Source organism: Aedes albopictus, chromosome 3, assembly GCF_035046485.1.
Source record: "Aedes albopictus strain Foshan chromosome 3, AalbF5, whole genome shotgun sequence".
Lineage (NCBI taxonomy): Eukaryota > Metazoa > Arthropoda > Insecta > Diptera > Culicidae > Aedes > Aedes albopictus.
The window spans coordinates 334,486,489-334,508,512 of record NC_085138.1 but is presented as its reverse complement, the minus strand read 5'-3'; the positions used below and the strand labels follow the sequence as shown (position 1 = coordinate 334,508,512).

The window sequence follows — 22,024 nt, the reverse complement described above, 5'->3', positions numbered from 1 at the left end:
GATCAAAAATATAATACTTCATCCATTGCTAAATCTGCGTATACATGTAGATAAGCTAACAATTCACTTGTTTTTATGGTGGACACACTCAAACACTCGTAATACCATATTTGCTGCTGCTTCGTAATTCTAAGAAATCCACCATTTGAGAAACATACTTCAATTTCAATGATATTTTGGTTATTTTGAAGGAATGTAAATGGTACTTTTGAAAAATAGAACAATGACTTGTTCCTTTACACTTATGCATTAAAAGTTTTACATAAAACTCAACGGTTTCGGCAAAAACAGGGGTGTCCATTTCGCCCCGGGTGTCCATTATGCTCCTAATCCCCCTACATTTGAGGTTCGAAATCATTGTATTAACTAAACATGACATGTCAGAGTTAAATTTCATCAACAAAACTGAAACAAACTGAAAGTGCTCCTTTTCAATTAAATAGACGATTTATTAAGGTGAAGGTTGCTAGAGATCATAACAATAAGCCTGTTTCTCACTCAAATCACCCTCTCAACCACCCACTCAAACAAAACAAACTACACGGCGCACAGTGCATTCTAACTTGGTCAAAGAAACAAACAAAAATTTGCAAACTAAACCATACTAAGTTAGCAGTCACATCTTTAAGCACGCCTTCGATTGTTTTTGCACACATTTGAATTTTTCAGCTTACCGGCAAAACTTATTCTCAAAAAAACATTTCAAAACTGAATTTTATTTCATGCTTTGTCCAGTATTTCCCATATTTATCCCATTGTGCGTCGTTTTATTTACGTTTTTTGACAACTCTCACCTCTCTGCTCTCCGCTTTTCGTCTCTCTAACCGCAGAAAAGTACCGTAGTGTGGGGTAGAACTGATTAGTGCTATTACACTTCATTTCCAGCGAAAAATGGTCCTGTTACATATTGTTATCACGAAGGCAATATGATTTTCAGAAAAGCTGCCATGAATGGCAGAGAAGCAGCCTTGCTCGGTGGCAAACGTGAACAGCAAGTTGTTCAATTTTATCATGCGATGTATAATAACACTCAGTTCAACGGTAGGTTTATTCGTTCGCGCAAGCCGCAATTGAAATTAAATCGGTTTTTTCACCACGAATGCGAGAATCGCGTAGTTTTTTGGCGATTAATGGTTGACGAGGCGAAAGAGGGAAATATTTCCAACATTCCATCAACTTTTTCTAGTGTTCGGATAATTTGGAAGGCAAACTGAAGTGATTTTAAAAAAGTGACCGGTGCTCGAGGCAAAGAAAAAAGTGCAGTGAGTGCTACATTTTGGCACGAAATCAATCAAATATAGTAAAAAGTTATTAAAAGTGCCTCTGTACGGGCGTGAAACATATTTTCCTACTACAAGTAGCAACCTTGGTGCATTTTAAGCAGGTAAGCTAGTTTAATTTGAAGAATTTGTTCGCGTACCTCCGTGCCAGTTGATCATTGCGGCGAGGGGAGGGAGGAGTAAGGGGGCAAGTGACTGCCATACTGGCTGCCATTTTGGAGCTCCTGCAACTATGTCCTTAAGATTAGTCTAACTAAGTAATTGCCTATCTTTAGGCGTTATTCTTGGTTTATAGGATTTTAATCCTAAAATAACTTTAAAAGTAGGTAAGCTGTAAGAATTTGGACAATATATTCGAAATCAGGGACCTCGAATTTAGTTAATAAGGGCGTTTTCAACACAAACGAACATTGTTTACTGACATGATCAATGTTACCCCATATCAACAAAATCAAAAATTTGATTAAAAAGCTTGTTTAAAAATGTTTTAAAGTTTGAACATACTTATTAAAGTAGTCTAACACAAACGAAGATTGCCAGTACTTGTTTTAAAAGTATAAAACATGTAACGTTTGCTTCTACAAGAGAACTACTAAAGAAAATCGTAAATTTTGATCAATGTTACCCCGGATTACGGTATTTATGAAAAATATTTTTTTACGGTACATTAACATATGATTATATGCTACGCATAATAAGTTTCCTTTATTTAAGTTGTTTTCGAAGTTTTTTATACAAATTTTTAACACAACAGTTCTATCTTTCTATCTACTTGAATTTACATGGGCATTGCCTACTTTAAGGCGTTTATCGGTGTATGGAGATTTCTGTCTCAATTTACAAAATTGATTCCAATTCATAAAAACACGCTTCATTAAGAGAGTCAAGGCCAGATTTGGAATCTACTATGATCGATTTACCGAAAATAAGTGGCCTTTTATTGAAAAAAAATAGTCAGAACGTTGATGTAGAGCAGATTGTTTACCGTACATGTTTCTGTTATGGAAATACATACGTTTAGGCGTTTATTGGTGTAATCTTGTTCCAATTTACGGAATTGATTCTATTTCGTAAAACTACGCTTTGTTAAGAGGTTCAAACCCAGATTTAGATTCTATTATGATTGATTTACCAAGAACAAGTGGCAATGCATTGGAAAAAACATAATCAAAACTTTGGCGCTGCTTGATCCAGACAACATTGAGATTTGTAAGAAAACCCTACAAATGTTATTTTAAATAGCTTTGAGCATTCGAAAGCGCCTAAATATATGCACGTTCTAATCAACATATCAATTGAACACCCCAAGTTCCCATGGTCATAAACTGTGAAGCCCCGTTCCAATATTTTTCAAAAATTCCTTCACTATGGCACTTCTAGGGTTCCAAACCCCTGTTCTTTTTTTATCCCATAACACAAACTAGTGTTGAAAAGATGATCGACGGGAAGCGAGCAGAGTATGACGACTGTTTCTGTGTACCAGGGTTCCTGATTTCCACTTTTCATCTTCTTCCACATTCGAAGACAGTCAGCAGCGAACGGTTGTCGCTTTAGTTCATGTGTATGCTTGTCAGCGACGACAGCGAACTCCGGCGAACGGTAGGAAGCCTCACTTGGAAATTACTCATTCGTCCACATTCGCATCGCAAGCGAATGCGATTCGTGAGTGATGCGATTGATATTGTGCATACGAATTTTGGATGTTTTCGAATTATTTTCTTTGCTAATCTAGCATTTTAACAACAATACAGTGAAAATGTATGCATTGCATGCAGAAATTCTCTTCTATTTATGTTAATAGCCGTTTCGATCGCTCACCAGCATTCGTCTCCATTCGCCATTCATTCATTCGCTTGCGATCCAAACTGCGACGAATGGCAACGAATATTCATGTCAAGCAGCTGGCTTATCGCTTCCCACTGGTGATGGGGTTGCGTGTTTGATCATGACGATCCGTTTGCTGCATCTTTCTCGATTCGCTTCAGCAAAGAGGAGTGAATATGAATGGAGTGCGGCGAATATACCGATCCTTGCTGTGTACCACGTTTTTTAATAATCGATGAAATAATCGAAACAAATAATCGATTATCGGAATAATCGAATAAGGCGCTACTCGATTAAAATTTAATCGATTAGTTGAGCGATTAATCGATAAGTTGGGATAATCGATTAATTTGCGACATCACTAGCTTTGGCAAGCCGATCGCGATGGTCGAAGGCGGTTGCGCACGGGTGCGTTCGCTTTTGCATCGTCACGTTTTGCACAGCATCGCCTCGCAAACCCACCATCGGAGTCAACGTCGCCGTTCTGGATTTCGCAATTGTAACTACCGAATTTCACCTTTAGTAAGCAATTAAATTTAAACAGCCCTTATGAGGGCTACAATTCTATATTTTCTGCAAGAATTGATTCCGAATTAAGTGAAGACATGCAAATGCCGACATTTGGGAATTTGAAAATTTGGGAAAAGTAAGCCGATGTTTTAACCAGCCAATTGCGTGCGAGAACATTTTTGCGTTTTGCCGTCCAGTTACATTCTTCTCATCTTCCATCATTCGTTCATGACCTTTCTAGGGGATTTCATTGAAGGAGGGCTAGCCAGTTTCTCCGTTTGCGTTTTCCAATGTTCCTCCACAAGAATGAACCGAATAATTTTCTAAGGAAGACGAAGCGCCGGGTCACAAATAATGTCAAAATCGGTACAGTCTCAAAGCCGGAGTAGCGGAATAATGGAAATATAATTGCTTCTTGTAGCATCCATGACACACTCCATATAAATTTACAAAAGCGAGTTGATCGGAAATTTCCAATAATTTTCTTAAACTTAGAGAAATTGCAAGTTTAATGAAGAAATGAAGATTATTTATCAACCAAAATTCAATTAGTATTATACTACGATTTATGGAAATTCTTTAATAAATAATAATATATAGGCATTTCCAGTCATCAAATTAGCAATAGCTTAATGATTTGCATTTTTGATTGATCTGTTTGATTGCAAAGTAAGCTGTATGGCATTACTGATTCTTGCCCCTCGTCAAACTTATTCTTCTTCTATCTATCAAACCAATTCTTCTTCTTATTCTTCTTATGGACGTTTTAAGACAAAGCCTCGTCGCTGTTCTGACTTTTGCTGCCAAAACAATGAAATTTGTTGAACTCACGTGCTATAATTTGACTAAATTCTGGTTCGACCAGCCTTTTCAAGGGATTAATCAATTTTCTGAAAGAGTAAATTTTCCGATAAAGTGACGCTTTCTTCTTACGCTACCCTCAACGCAGTGTATAAGGGATTTCCGCCGGCTTCGCTTAGGCTGTTTGTTAGCTGTGGAGAACTGACACTGAGGAAGATTACAAGTGGTAGTCGATACGCGTATCTGTCAAAGGATAAGCAAAATAGGGCGGAATTAAAAGGTACAAAACTTATTACACTCATTTGAAGAGGGTATTCGTCAGTCGGTACAAGTTCAAACTATTTTGTAATTATTTCCAATACCGGAATTCTCAAACTTGCAGAATTTACCTTGTTTCTTATGATATGATTATTTTTATTGATTCAAACTATTGATTCAAACAATAACAAACTGCTTTACGTAGTTTACGTCATGCGGTTGTGTCTTGTACACGCCCCTCTAATTTTTTTTTATTTCGAATATTTTAAGTCGCATAAGGTGCTATATTACGTCGCAATAGTGCATACCGTACATCGCATAAGATATCGCTTCAAGTCATATGACGTCATTATTTTCCCGTCAATGCACGTATAGCGCCTCCACTTTTGTACGCATAAGGCACTTTTACTGCATCTTATGCGATGTAACTTTACCGTATAAAAGTACGTATAACATAAACTTCATTGCACTTCATTGCACTTCATAAACTTCGTGCAAATTGGTTGTCTGGGCAGATATGCCTCTCAGAATTCTTTCAGTAAATCCTCTCGGGATTCCTTCAGGGATTTCTACCGGTAATGTTCTTCCCCCCCAGCGTTATGTTTTTCGTACGTAATTCAAAATTGTAATTGGTCGACCGAATAAAATTGAATTTTTGGGTGGTTGTAATATTGATAGTGCCCAGACTAGCACCATTAAACCCACATATTGTGTTCACGAATAAAAAATCATGGAGTAGTGCAAACATAAGTGGAGAGGCCGTACTGTAGAGTATATCTGGTTGAAATTTTATATCAAAACATGGAATGATGACGAACCTGGGCTTGTTAGTGGAATACCTGTAAGTACGAGACGCTGAAGACGACCTTATAGTTGAGGTCAAAAAACGTATCTGTCAAAGGATACAAATTACACGATTTGCTTTTAAAAACATGCAACATTTCTGAAAAGCTTACGTATGGTGAGTACGTATAGAGAGATTGTGGGGTACTAAAGGAAAAAAATCAATTACTTTATTAGAAATCATTATCTGTGTAAAATCTACATCTACGTGAGCACTCTTTATTTGATTTGTTACAAAAAAATAAATTTGAGAAATGTTGAACACTGCAGTCGAAACTACATGAAATTACAAGGACCATACATTGCATACTTTTAGGCGTTTATCGGGTTATATTTCTGACCCAATTTAAAAGTTCTTTTTCTATTCTTTTTGAGTGGTTATCATCTCTCTCACTTGTTTAGAGTTGTATTGTATCTATACGGATCAGAATATAATGATAGTGTAGAAGTTGTGCTGAAATAGAGCTCGTGAAAATTATCAGATATTGAAGACCTACAATGAAGATTTTTTTTTGGAACTACACCATAGACTTCCATTTTTTTTCGTCAAATCATGTTTATTTTATTGAAACTTGACCTTTGATAACAAATTTATTTGAAGATTTGAATTGTGAGACACCTTGGGCGTTAACGGGTTAATGATACTTTACACTAAAAAGTGCATTCGTGTCAGTTGGGAGAGGTGTAATGGCTCCTACAGAGCAGTCTCTAGAGATGGTGGAGGGAAGCATCGAGAGGTAGGATCGCTGGGGACTGGCGCTGGCGATGAGAAGAGGTTCATCGATGAGTGGAACTTGCGGGGATAGCAAAGTGTCTTAGCGTAGATAAAGCCCCAGGTTTAGGCGTAGTTTAAAAGTGGCTTTAAAAGTGATTATTGCAGAGGCTCCCGGGGTGTTTAGATCTGCTCTGCATAATTGGCTGGACGAAGGAGTCTTTACTTGTGTCTTCACAGGGGTTTAGAAGTGGCAGATCCTGGTATTAATGCCAAAGGCCGTGAAACACCCGGAGACTTGTCGGCATATTTACCAGTATGCTAGATCGACACGGCGGGGAAGGTGGTCGAAAAGATCATCCTCAATTGAATGTTGATGCACAAATAGCGTTAGAGAAAAGATGGAAAACCGCTGACGAAATGCTTTCTTTGTGTCGGGCTCTACGAGATCGAAAATTCCCTTCATGATTTCTCCGTTTGTCACGTCACGTGTAGATAGTGATCTATTCAGTTTTATTGGAGAAATGCTTGAATTGAAGAGTATTTTCCTCTCGAGCCGGCTCTGACCGAAATGTAGGCAAAAGTTTGCTTTCATCTGACAGCAGTGCGCTCAGCATTTGACATTCATAGCTCCGAAAGTGGATTTGGTTTTCGCGCTGACATGTTCAATAGGCAGATCGGAACAAGGGAGGGGAAGCGAAAGTGCTTCGACATCGTCGACGTTGTTGGCGTGCTCGGGAAGGCTGAGGCAGAACCGTGCCGGAATTGGACAACCTGAAGGGACGACCCATGGGACTTTCCCCGCGGTCTCTTCATGCGTCGTGCGTGCGTGTGCTACATGGTTGAATGGGCGGGCGAATGTTCGACTAATGGGAGATGCTTTCATTGCAGCCCGGCATGGGTTGGATATCGCCGCGCAGTCCTAGTCCAAATGATGCTGCTGATGATGGGGGAGTAAAGATCTAGCCTGATTGTTGCTGACGAAACGGCAAATTAATTGACACCAGGCCGCGAAGAAATGTCACTCTTCATTAGCAGATGTCGGCTTGAAATGAATAGAAAACGTGTTTTCGTGGGTGCGATTGATACTTGTTTAAGATGTTGACGTCAATCGAAGATACCACCGAGCTGTGGTACTTCTATGTAAAAATCAATCAATTTTTTTCCACTGCATTTCTATTCATGATGTAGGCTTCGTTTGGTAATTGTTTGTATACAGTCTACTACTCCTTTCTTGCATATTTCACCTTCTTTAAGCTTGTGCGGGCCATAATGAATGAGAGTCATCATACTAACGTTAAGGAAAGAGATATTAGTAAGCAGTTTCTGCTGTTTGGAAACCACGCTCATCTCTGTATCATCAAAGAATAGTAAAGTTTTACGCAAGAAGTTAGTAAGTTAAATTCGTTGAGACACAGTTTATTTTGATAAGATGTTAGACCATGGTGTGTGATAGTAGATTTATATTCATATGCCCTCGATAACCAACGACTAACATCAGACAATAAAGTAGGCCTGGCTCATCATAGACGCCCAAGTCGACGTCCCACTTCCCCAGTAACGTCATAGCCGATAGCAGCGTCTTCCGAGGAGCTCCCGTTTGCTCGCGATTGATTGAGTCATGGAATCGGTGGTTTCTCCAGCAACTCCCCCAACCTGACTATCTGAACTGCACACATGGTAAGCAATTTAATAAATTACCTGTTTCTCATGGTAGATTGTAACAATGAGCTGTATAGTTACTGAGAATAGAATAGTCTCTAAGTGAATATATCGATCCAATCCACGGCATTGGCCGATTCGAGCTCTATGATACAGCATCAACCCCGAGGTTATTATATTTCATAATGGAAATTCATTCCTGGTATTACTATATTAACCATCGATCTTCATCTGTCGGCCAGCTGGACGGCGGCAATCAATCCGATACCAGAAAATTCGCTTTTAAAGCCTATTAAACCGAAATCAATCATCTGAAACGACACCGGGCCTCTCTCTCTATCCTGCTTTGGGGTTTCCCTCGGCTGAAAATGAGTAAGTAGCTACAGATTCATTTTCCATCGGCCACCATTTAACTTCACACGGCACACCAGCCACCCAGCATCAACGTTTCTAATCTACACAGAAGGCTCTACGTGCCAGCAGACGCTACCAACACGGAACCCTTTTATCGCTTCGAGCACACTATTAGTCCGGGATCCGGTCCCCTTGTGCGCTCTTATTTCCTTCCCCTCAGCGGCACCTTTCAAAGCTTCTTAATGGACTTCGTCCGTGGATGCGACACCAAAAGGTAAGCCATTTCCCGTATCATAATTTATCAGAAGCTTTCACACAGCCTCAGTTATGGATCTCCTCCTCTCAACCCGGAAAGGGTGGCCGGGGACGCCTGCCGCCGGGTGACCTAAAACAACGCCTTCGAGCGTCGTCCTTGTTGTCGGTCGTCGTCGCCAAACTCGATAAATGTTATTAGGGCTTCTTAAACTCGATTCAATCAACCTTATGACCCCACCCGCATTCATCTTTCTCGTTGTTGCTTGGACGGTTAATGTTGGTGCTGGATGTTGTGCTATAGCTGTTGTTGTTGTTGTTGTCGTCGCCTAGGGCCACCGAGCTGTAACTTTCAATAAGCTTGTGTGACATCTTGAACGGCATCAGGAAGCGTGAGAAATACACAGTTCGTGTTAACCCATTTGGTGATGGGTATGCAGACAGGGTGAATGCCTTTGGTTATTACTTTATCAGATTATTGTATGTGTTTTCCCTGGGAAAACAATTTTATTAAGATTAGTTTTGTTCAAGTGATGTAGGTAGGAATGAGAATTATGTTAATATCTATACCTACTGATAAACATTCTTAGCTTATATTGGCACAGATGTTGTTTTCTGCTCGGTTCAACGACCTTCCCAGGAAAACTATTATTTGGAACTCAATTTACCGGAATATGTTTTCAGATTGTGAATCAGTATTCGGTGTAATGGTTCATTGAGTTTGGGAAATGGTCGTTCCACCAAGTTATGATCATTAGTAAACTGGTTAACTACTACTCTAGTGCACCCATGGAGGTGCCGAGCTCCAAATTGAATCGCTGGCCGATTGCCCGGTGTAGTATCCGAGCCTCGATCCGAGCTTTTCGGCTGGTCTGCCATCAGCCGATTTGTTCTCCCGCACTCAACTGACGATACGTCCATCAGCCACGAAATTGTTCACTAAACTGAAGTACATCTAAATTTCCATCCATCACATGCTTACGCATGATTGACGTTTCTGGTACATCTCGCACGCAAGGTGTCAAGTTAGCGTTAGCGTTTTGAGAGCACGTTCACAAGCATTCATTCGTGCACGCTAAAATAATGATAATCGCACACGGTATGATAAGACTTTCAAATTGTCCAAACTCTCAAAATATACAACTCATAAGCTGACACCTCTGGCTACTACATCCGCCTTCTTCTACACTCTTATCCTAAATAAAAAAAATATCATCATCATCATCATCACATCGTCTGTTTGTCTGTGATCATCATCACATCGTCTGTTTGTCTGTGATCATCATCACATTATCTGTTTGTCCATGATCATCGTCATCATCTGTTTGTCTGTGATTATCATCACCTGATCATTATCACATCGTATGTTTTTAATCATCATCACACCATCTGTTTGTCTGTGATCATCATCACATCATTTGTTTGTCTGCGATCATCATCACATCGTCTGTTTGTCTGTGATCATCATCACATCGTCTGTTTGTCTGTGATCATCATCACATCATCTGTTTGTCTGTGATCATCATCTTATCATTCACAGGGGATTTTTTCGGCTTTCAGTCTATCAAGCGATTAAAACGAAAGTATCTTTCTTACGCCCGACGTTTCAATGGGTTTTACCATCTTTTTCAAGGGTTCTGTAAAGGTACATTGGCTCTGTTACATGGAAATACAAAAACTTACAAAAAAAACTACAATCTTACAAGGATATTTTTCGTTTTTCGTCTGGAGGTTTGTTCTTTGCGTAAAAACTTGTCAGCATTGGCTGTTTGTCCATGATCATCATCACATCGTCTGTTTGTCTGTGATCATCATCACATCGACTGTTTGTCTGTGATCATCATCACATCGTCTGTTTGTCTGTGATCATCATCACATCGTCTGTTTGTCTGTGATCATCATCACATCGTCTGTTTGTCTGTGATCATCATCACATTGTCTGTTTGTCTGTGGTCATCATCACATCGTCTGTTTGTCTGTGATCATCATCACATCGTCTGTTTGTCTGTGATCATCATCACATCGTCTGTTTGTCTGTGATCATCATCACATCGTCTGTTTGTCTGTGATCATCATCACATCGTCTGTTTGTCTGTGATCATCATCACATCGTCTGTTTGTCTGTGATCATCATCACATTGTCTGTTTGTCTGTGATCATGATCACATCATCTGTTTGTCTGTGATCATCATCACATCATCTGTTTGTCTGTGATCATCATCACATCGTCTGTTTGTCTGTGATCATCATCACATCGTCTGTTTGTCTGTGATCATCATCACATCGTCTGTTTGTCTGTGATCATCATCACATCGTCTGTTTGTCTGTGATCATCATCACATCATCTGTTTGTCTATGATCATCATCACATCGTCTGTTTGTCTGTGATTATCATCACACCGTCTAATTGTCTGTGATCATCATCACATTGTCTATTTGACTGTGATCATCATCACATCATCTGTTTGTCTGTGATCATCATCACATCGTCTGTTAGTCTGTGATCATCATCACATTGTCTGTTTGTCTGTGATCATCATCACATCGTCTGTTTGTCTGTGATCATCATCACATCGTCTGTTTGTCTGTGATCATCATCACATTGTCTGTTTGTCTGTGATCATCATCACATTGTCTGTTTGTCTGTCATCATCATCACATCATCTGTTTGTCTGTGATCATCATCACATTGTCTGTTTGTCTGTGATCATCATCACATCGTCTGTCTGTGATCATCATCACATCGTCTGTTTGTCTGTGATCATCATCACATCGTCTGTTTGTCTGTGATCATCATCACATCGTCTGTTTGTCTGTGATCATCATCAAATCGTCTGTTTGTCTGTGATCATCATCACATCGTCTGTTTGTCTGTGATCATCATCACATCATCTGTTTGTCTATGATCATCATCACATCGTCTGTTTGTCTGTGATTATCATCACACCGTCTGATTGTCTGTGATCATCATCACATTGTCTATTTGACTGTGATCATCATCACATCATCTGTTTGTCTGTGATCATCATCGCATCGTCTGTTTGTCTGTGATCATCATCACATCGTCTGTTTGTCTGTGATCATCATCACATCGTCTGTTTGTCTGTGATCATCATCACATCGTCTGTTTGTCTGTGATCATCATCACATTGTCTGTTTGTCTGTGATCATCATCACATTGTCTGTTTGTCTGTGATCATCATCACATCATCTGTTTGTCTGTGATCATCATCACATCGTCTGTTTGTCTGTGATCATCATCACATCGTCTGTTTGTCTGTGATCATCATCACATTGTCTGTTTGTCTGTGATCATGATCACATCATCTGTTTGTCTGTGATCATCATCACATCATCTGTTTGTCTGTGATCATCATCACATCGTCTGTTTGTCTGTGATCATCATCACATCGTCTGTTTGTCTGTGATCATCATCACATCGTCTGTTTGTCTGTGATCATCATCACATTGTCTGTTTGTCTGTGGTCATCATCACATCGTCTGTTTGTCTGTGATCATCATCACATCGTCTGTTTGTCTGTGATCATCATCACACTGTCTGTTTGTCTGTGATCATCATCACATCGTCTGTTTGTCTGTGATCATCATCACATCGTCTGTTTGTCTGTGATCATCATCACATCATCTGTTTGTCTATTATCATCATCACATCGTCTGTTTGTCTGTGATTATCATCACACCGTCTGATTGTCTGTGATCATCATCACATTGTCTATTTGACTGTGATCATCATCACATCATCTGTTTGTCTGTGATCATCATCACATCGTCTGTTTGTCTGTGATTATCATCACACCGTCTGTTTATCTGTGATCATCATCACATTGTCTATTTGACTGTGATCATCATCACATCATCTGTTTGTCTGTGATCATCATCACATCGTCTGTTTGTCTGTGATCATCATCACATTGTCTGTTTGTCTGTGATCATCATCACATCGTCTGTCTGTGATCATCATCACATCATCTGTTTGTCTGTGATCATCATCACATCGTCTGTTTGTCTGTGATCATGATCACATCATCTGTTTGTCTGTGATCATCATCACATCGTCTGTTTGTCTGTGATCATCATCACATCGTCTGTTTGTCTGTGATTATCATCACACCGTCTGTTTGTCTGTAATCATCATCACATTGTCTATTTGACTGTGATCATCATCACATCATCTGTTTGTCTGTGATCATCATCACATCGTCTGTTTGTCTGTGATCATCATCACATTGTCTGTGATCATCATCACATCATCTGTTTGTCTGTGATCATCATCACATTGTCTGTTTGTGATCATCATTACATCGTCCGTTTGTCTGTGATCATCATCACATTATCTGTTTGTCTGTGATCTTACCTCCCGGTCTACTCCATTACCGTTTTGGCAGGAAGTCTTACGGGGGAATCTGTTATTCCACATTCCGGTCTACTCCGCTGATTTTCAGTCAGGGAGTCTTACCGGGGAATCTTCGTTATTCCACCTTCCGGCCTGCTCCAGTACCCTTTTGGTAGAAAGCCTTACCGGGGAATTTCTTATTTCAGATTCTGGCCTACTCCGCTGATTTTCAGTCAGGGAGTCTTACCGGGGAATCTTTGTTTTCATCTGCCGGCCTACTCCGCTGATTGTCAGTCAGGGAGTCTTACCGGGGAATCTTTGTTTTCACCTGCCGGCCTACTCCGCTGATTTTCAGTCAGGGAGTCTTACCGGGGAATCTTTGTTTTCACCTGCCGGCCTACTCCGCTGATTTTCAGTCAGGGAGTCTTACCGGGCAATCTTTTCTTCCATCAACTCATACAAACCAAACACAATTTCCCAGCGCTGTTATCTCCCGGCGAGAGCGCTACGGTTTCGAACCGGCTGCGCCATTGTAGTATCCGAGCCTCGATCCGAGCTTTTCGGCTCTTCTGCCATCAGCCGATTTGTTCTCCCGCACTCAACTGACGATACGTCCATCAGCCACGAAATTGTTCACTAAACTGAAGTACATCTAAATTTCCATCCAGCACATGCTTACGCATGATTGACGTTTCTGGTACATCTCGCACGCAAGGTGTCAAGTTAGCGTTAGCGTTTTGAGAGCACGTTCACAAGCATTCATTCGTGCACGCTAAAATAATGATAATCGCACACGGTATGATTAGACTTTCAAATTGTCCAAACTCTCAAAATATACAACTCATAAGCTGACACCTCTGGCTACTACACCCGGCATTGCCTTGGCTGTTACTTACTTTATACTTGATGGGCTACAACTCGTAGCGGTGAGTCTACGCAAATGATGTCAGGATACAAGCAACCGTAGCATATAAGCATAGTAGTCTGTAAAACTTAGAGTCTAATAAATCAGTTTGTATTATACCGTCCAAGCTAGTAGTCGTCCTTCCATATCCTTATCAGGTTATTGGCCTAGCATTGCTGTAACCGTGGAGACGATTTGTTGATCGGAAGAAAATTTTTCTCAAGATCGGAAAAGCGGACGAATTTTGAAAATGCAAGCGGAAAACCAGAAAATATATCTCTTCAACGGGACGAATTTTCCAAACTGGAGCTACCGGATGGAAACCCTCTTGGAAGAGCGGCAGCTGATAGAATGTATCCGGATCGAAGCGGACAAAATCGAGGAGTTCAAGCCTGCTGACGGTGACACGGCGCTGGTGACTGCTGAGAAGGAAAGGAGACTGGCGGAACGGAAACTCAGAGAAGCGCAATGCAAATCGCTTCTTGTGGAGAAGATCGCCGATTCGCAGCTGGAATATGTGAAGGGAAAATCCACTCCGAAGGCAATCTGGGAAGCGCTGCAGAACGTTTTCGCCAAGAAAGGGATTTCCGGCCAGTTCTATCTTCTCAAGCAGCTGGCCGTGATGAAATACAATGAGGCTGAACCAATGGAGGATCATCTGCTGAAGTTCGATCGGATTATCAGGGAGCTGGCCACGGCGGATATCACCATGCACGACAGGTTGGTGGTATTCAATCTTTTGCAGACCATGCCGAAGTCTTTTCAACAGCTGGTCACAGTTTTGGAGACACTCCCACCGGAACAGTGTTCATTGGATTTTGTGAAGGCCAAGTTGCTAAGTGAGAGCATCAAGCGGAAGAACAATTTCGATGCCGACGGTGTGTCTAACGACGAAGCTGCTTTTTACGGAGGACGTGATTAAGGATCCAAGCTGAAATGTTTTGCCTGCGGAAAGGTAGGACATAAGAAGATGCACTGCCCAGCAAGACCGAAAGGGCAGGATGGAAGACAGGAAGACCGTTCAAAATCGGGACGCGCGAAGCTGAAGGAAAGAGCAAGTGTTGCAGATTCCGAGGTAGCTTTCATGATTGGATGTCAAGCGAAGCAGCAGCGTGAGTTCCAGTGGATCCTGGATTCAGGTGCTTCCGAGCACATGGTGTGTTCTGCGGATTGTCTTCGAGATGTCAAGAAACTGCAAAACCCTATCCCAATTGTAGTGGCGTCCGGTAAGGTGGTCTACAGTAACTATTCCGGAACGGTCGATATGGAAATCCAAGTCGGACAACGTCAGATCAAGAGCACAGTGAATGAAGTCCTGTACGTCCCGGAGCTACAATACAATCTATTCTCGATTCGGAAAGTTGGAAAGCGTGGCATGCGGATCACATTTGAGAAAGACGTGGTGAAGATCATGCGCGGCGACGAAGTTGTTGCAACAGGAAGTGTATCCGGGAAGCTATACGTGCTGAATGCCCTTGTGAAGCGTGGAAATGTAAATGAAGCATTGGTGAGTTCATCGTCAAGTTCCTATGAGTTGTGGCATCGCAGGTTCGGACACATCGGCAGGAGCGGCCTAAAGAAGCTGGTTCGTGGCAACATGGTTAAAGGTATGACATTATCTGATGACGAATTAGTCGGAGGCAAGCTGTGTGAATCTTGTTTGAAAGGGAAACACGCTCGACAACCGTTCGAGGACGTTGAAGCTCCAAGATCGAAGCGGCCCTTGGATCTGATACACAGCGATGTGTGTGGATTCTTTACACCGGCGGCGTGGAATGGTAAGCGGTTCTTCGTGTCATTCACCGATGATTTCACTCATTTCACGGTGGTGTATCTGCTGACGTCAAAAGATGAAGTACTTGAAGCGTTCCAGCAGTATACAAGCATGGCGGAGAATCATTTCGACCAGAAGATTGCCAGGATACGGTGCGACAACGGCGGCGAGTATGTGAATTCCGGATTCAAAGAGCATTGCAAGGCTAACGGAGTGACTATGGAGAACACGATTCCGTACACACCTCAACAGAATGGCGTGAGCGAGAGGATGAACCGCACCATCTTGGATAGCGCAAGAGCGATGGTACACGATGCCGGCTTAACGAAGAAGCTATGGGGCGAAGCGGTCCAGGCAGCAGTATATGTAAGAAATCGAAGTCCAACAGCAGCGTTGCAGAACAAAACCCCTTACGAATTGTGGTATGGACACAAGCCGGACGTATCCAAGTTGCGAATTTGGGGCAGCAAGGCATACAGTTTTATCCCGAAGGAAAGGCGGAACAAGCTCGACGCACGTAGTGAATCGTGCTACTTTGTTGGATATGGACCCGCTGGCTATCGTTTATGGACCCATCAGAAGCAGAAGGTGTACTTGGCTCGTGATGTCGTTGTGGACGAGAATTGGAATGACGCTGGTACCGGTTGTGTGGAGCCAGATGCTGAGTCTGAAGATCCGGTTTGGACTGTATCCAGACAACCTGCTTCGACGAATCAAACAGAACCAATTGTGATTCAAGAACAAGTTCCTGTCAATCAAATTGTTGACGATGTGATTCAAAGCGACGATGATGAGTTTTTGTCAGGAGAAGATGAAGCCGAGCCAGCAAATGAGATGTCGGAAGTTCGAAAAAGTATGCGGGTGCGGAACCCTCCGCGAAGGTACGGCGATCCTACGTGTTTGGTGTATGCAATGAATGCTGAAAACTACGTCCAGGATTTGCCGGACCGCATCGAGGATATGAAGCAACGAGACGATTGGGTGTTCTGGAAGGAAGCCATAGAATCGGAGTTGAAGTCATTAGCCGAGAACAACACCTGGGAACTAGTTGATTTGCCAGATGGACGAAAGCCAGTAGATTGCAAATGGGTTTTCAAGTTGAAGCTGAATCCCGATGACTCGATCCAGAAGTACAAGGCCCGACTGGTAGCAAAAGGATTCACGCAACGATACGGATATGACTTCACGGAAACATATGCACCAGTAGTAAGGATGTCAACGGTCCGGATGATGCTTGCGGTAGCCAATCAAGAAAATCTTTTGGTACATCAGATGGACGTAACAACGGCATTTTTGAATGGTAAGCTGGACGAGCAAATCTATATGCGACAACCACATGGATTTGAGGAGGGGAATCGCGTGTGCAAGCTGAACAAATCCATTTATGGACTCAAGCAAGCATCAAAAGCTTGGAATGACAGATTCCACGAGTTCGTGAGTCGGATCGGATTCAAGAGATGCATCAACGATACCTGCCTCTATGTCAAAGAACGTGAAGGTGAGAAGGTATTTCTGCTGTTATACGTTGATGACATTCTTGTGATTTGCCGAAGCCTCGATGTGATTTCCGTCATCAAGAAGCTGTTGAAATCCGAGTTCAAAATGCAGGACATGGGAGAAGCAAGAACATTTCTTGGATTGAAAATTGAACGTGACGTTTTGCAAGGCCGGATGACGCTCAGTCAAAAGCAATACGCGAAGCAACTTCTGAAGCGTTTTGGAATGGAGGAATGTAAGCCCGTTGCCACGCCCATGGAACCGAATCTGCAGCTCAAGAAGAACGAGAAAGCGACAACACTTCAAAAGCCTTATCGTGAGGTGATTGGATGTCTTACTTACCTCATGGTGACCTCTCGACCAGACCTTAGTGCCATAACTACCACCTAGCACCGCTTCGCCACCACTACCACGGCCAGACGGACGTTAACCACCAGCAATCATGCACTTGGTCTTTGTGCTATTAACCATTAGTCCAATCCTCCCAGTCTCCCTCTCAAACGCCTCTTCTACGGCCCGACGATCAATCCCGATGATGTCGATATCATCCGCGAAGCCCAGGAGCATATGCATCCTCGTGACAATGGTTCCGCTCCTTTGCACACCAGTTCTCCTTATCGCTCCTTCCAGCGCGATGTTGAACAGTAAGTTCGAAAGAGCATCGCCCTGCCTGAGCCCGTCTAAGGTTACGAACGATGTCGAAATTTCATCCGCAACCCGTACACTTGATTTCAAAACGTCAAGTGTCGCACGAATCAGTCTAATCAGCTTCGACGGAAATCCATGTTCGATCGTAACCTGCCATAACTCGTTTCTCTTCTGTGAATCGTACGCCGCCTTCAAATTAATATGTAAATATATGATGGGTCTTCAAGTTGTACTTCCGAAATTTATCGAGAATCTGCCGCAGGGTGAACATCTGATCCGTCGTTGATCAGCCCCCACGAAAACCCGCCTGATTTTCGCCGACGAAGGACTCCACAATCGGCCTCAGCCTGTTAAACAGAATTCCGGACAAAACTTTGTACGCCGAATTAAGAAGTGTCATTCCTCTGTAATTCTAGCACTCCAGTCGATTCCCTTTTTTTGTATAGAGTGCAAATGAGACCATCCAACCAAAGAGCAGGCAGTTCTTCCTTTTCCCATATATTCAATATAATACGGTGTAAGAGTCGATGCAGCTGCTCACTACCGTGCTTGAGAATGTCGACCGAGAGTTCGTCTTTTTCCAGCAGCCTTATTGTTCTTCAGCCTTCCAATGGCTATCTTGACCGCGTCTAGCATTGGAGATTCCACAGCTATTCCATTCCCACCGTTCAACAACTCCTCGAAGTGCTCTCTCCACCTGGCAACCACCATTGTTTTGCCTTTAAGAAAGTTTCCTTCACGGTCGTTGCACTTGACGGGAGAAGGTGCTATTTTTCTCCGACCGCCATTGATACCTTGATACCTTGATACCTTGTTGGCTACAAAGTAACTTTACTCCAATGCCGAGCGTATAGTAGAGCACCATCTTCGTCGGTCTTGAGCGATGTTCCTCCAGTTTCGCCGAACGTGTAGGGATCGTAGATCTTCTTCAACCGCGTGCAGCCAGCGAGTTCACGGCCGCCCACGAAGTCGCCTACCTCTACCGAGTTCTCTGCTGAATATTGTTTTCGCTATTCTTTCTTCCGACATTCGCACTACGTGTCCAGCCCACTGAAGTCTGCCGTATTTTATACGTTTCACAATATTCGCATCTTCGTACACTTGGTACAACTCGTGATTCATGCGTCTGCGCCACACTCCATTTTCTTCTTGTTTCCCACCGAGAATTGTCCGCAGCACTTTGCGCTCAAAAACTCCAAAAGTTTTTCGGTCTACCTCCTTTAACGTCCACGCTTCGTGACCGTAGAGGGCAACCGGAAGAATCAGCGTCTTATACAGAGCGAATTTTGTTTGCGTTTGCAAGTTACGGGACCTAAGCTGGCTACGCAATCCGTAAAAGGCCCTATTCGCAGCTGCAATACGCCTTTTCACTTCACGGGAAACGTCATTGTCACATGTCACAAGTGTTCCAAGAAAAACAAATTCTTCAACAACTTCAAACACTTCCCCATCAATCACTACCTCAACACTAGCACCACTAGGCCTGCTTCTGTCTCTACCCGCTATCATGTACTTCGTCTTGGTAGAGTTAATCGTCAAGCCTACCCTCGCTATCTCTCTCTTCAGAGGAGCATAAGCTTCCCCCACTGCCCAACGATCGATGCCGATGAAGCCAAGGGCTGAAAGTTTCTCAAATAAAGCTAAATCAATCGATGCCGATGAGATCAATATCGTCCGCAAAACCGAGGAGCATGTGCGACCGTGTGATGATAGAGCCATTCCTCTGCACGCCTGACCTCCTAATCGCTCCTTCGAGTGCAATGTTGAACAATAAATTTGAAAGAGCATCCCCCTGCTTCAATCCATCCAAGGTCACAAACGACGTAGACACTTCGTCCGCGATTCGAATACTTGATTTTGATCCATCCAGCGTTGCGCGTGTCAGCCTTATTAGTTTCGCTGGAAAACCATGTTCTGACATTATCTGCCAAAGCTCATTTCTTTTCACTGAATCGTACGCTGCTTTAAAATCAATGAACAGATGGTGAGTCTGCAAGTTATATTCCCGAAATTTATCTAATATCATCCGCAGGGTAAACATTTGATCCGTCGTTGATCGGCCCTCACGAAAACCAGCCTGGTATTCGCCGACGAAGGACTCCTCAAGAGGTGGCAGTCTGTTGAACAGGACACGCGACAGTATCTTATACGCCGAATTTAAAAGGGTAATCCCTCTGTAATTGGCACACTCCAGTCTGTGCCCTTTCTTGTAGATTGGGCATATGAGGCCATCCAACCAACTGGTGGGCAATTCTTCATCCTCCCAAATCTTTATAATAATCTGGTGGATTGATTGATGTAGCTGCTCGCTTCCGTGCTTAAAAAGTTCGACCGGGATTTCGTCCTTCCCAGCAGCCTTGCTGTTTTTCAGCTCCTTAAAGGCCTTTTTAACCTCATCCAGTGTTGGTGGTTCCACTGCTTGACTGTCATCCATTATGTTAATCCTGTTCCTGGGTGCTCCTTCGGTGCTACCATTCAACAAATCTTCGAAGTGCTCCTTTCACCTGGCTGCCACCATTGTTTTGTCTGTAAGCAAGTTTCCTTCCCGGTCATTGGACATGGCGGGCACTGGCGCAGTCTTGTGCCACGCGTCATTGACAGTTGCATAAAACCTCCGCATATCGTTCCTGTCCATACTTTCCTGCGCTTCAGCAATAACACTCTCTTCATGTTGCCGTTTTTTCCTGCGGTGGATTCGTTTCCCTTCTGCTCTTTCCACCCTGTATCGCTCCCTATTCTGCCGGGCAGTGTTGCATTTGAACTGAACGCGAGCCAAAAATGAACTGAACGCGTTCAGTTTTTTGAACGTGTACGCAGTAAACATTGAACTTGCGTGTCAGAGCTTTTCACTGCTCAAGAACGCCCGTTCAGATCCCCATTCGGCCCAATGTTCTAATGGTTCTAATGCACTATTCTATCAATATTTATGTAAAGCCAATGAGTCGGTCCAGTCGTCCAGAGTTCCACAGAAATCAGACTTCTTGAAACATGGCCCTTAACTGTACCATATAATACCATATTAGGAATACGTATGTAAAAGCAAGTGTAAAAGCTTGGATGCGTCACTTTATGCATCATAAAAACCTGTAAGCCTTCTCTCCTAGGACATGGTGTCGCATTTGCATACACTCGTTGTTGCACGGAAAAATGCGCCATACGACCTAGGACATTGTGGCATCGGGCATTAAGATTCTGCACCGGAATACGGATTATCCGCAATCCACACGGTGACCGGACCGGTCTCCCCTCACAATAGAAGGTCAGATTCTGAATTCAATGAGCCCAAGATTGCTAGAATTGGCGAAAAAATGGCAGAAATATGACCATTTTAGTTTAGCGGGTACCAGGGTACCATGTTAGCATGGTGCCGGGTACCGGCCACTAGCATTCGACTTCTGGCGGCATTCTTTTCGTTCGTCACTCGTTGGCAGTCCTCGTCAAACCAACCATTACGTTGGCGTCGCTGAGCGGTACCAATCACCTCTTGCGCTGTTGTTGTCACTGCTTCGTGGATAATTCCCCATAAGCTGTTGACATCTCCAGATCCGTTGGTCTCTCCTATTCTCTCGTCTAGCTTCTGATGGTACTGTGCAGCAACCCCTTCGGCTGACAAGCGCTGGATATTGAAACGCATCGTCCTGTTGTTTCTTGAACTCGTGACGCTGGATAATCGCGCCCGATTTTTTGCGGCTACAAGATAATGATCCGAGTCGATGTTCGGGCCTCTGTAGGACCTCACATCTATGACGTCCGAGAAATGTCGCCCGTCGACCAGCACGTGGTCTATCTGGGTGCAAGTGTCACCACTCAGGTGTCGCCTGGTGTGTTTTCGGATATTCTTACGTGCGAAGTAGGTACTGCTGATTGCCATCCCTCTAGCAGCAGCGAATGTCACAAGGCGTAGATCATTATCGTTGGTAACAGAATGAAGGCTTTCCGTTCCAATGACAGGCCGAAAGAAACTTTCTCTGCCGATCTGCGCATTTGCATCTCCGATGACTATTTTGACATCTTGTTTTGGGCACTCTTCGTAGGCCTTATCAAGGCTCTCATAGAACTCATCCTACATGTCATCGGGTTTGTCGTTCGTTGGCGCATAGATGCTGATCAGGCTGTTGTTGAAGAACTTGCCCTTCATCCTCAACACACAGATTCGGTCGCTTATCGGCTTCCACCGAATAACTCGCTTCATCTGCTTCCCGATCACTATAAAGCCAACTCCGCGTTCTGCCTTATCGCCGCCGCTGTGATAGATGTGGTTGTTCCGTCTACCCGGCAGAATAGGGAGCGATACAGGGTGGAAAGAGCAGAAGGGAAACGAATCCACCGCAGGAAAAAAACGGCAACATGA

The 22,024-nt window shown here is 43.0% G+C and overlaps 1 long non-coding RNA gene across 1 annotated transcript; it reads left to right on the top strand.

Annotated features, from left to right (window-relative positions):
• The first annotated feature begins 315 nt into the window (after positions 1-315).
• Positions 316-1,914, top strand: LOC134284250 (uncharacterized). The gene is made up of 2 exons (XR_009995719.1): positions 316-456; positions 1,524-1,914. It is a non-coding gene; the product is annotated as an uncharacterized LOC134284250 (long non-coding RNA).
• The last annotated feature ends 20,110 nt before the right edge of the window (positions 1,915-22,024 follow it).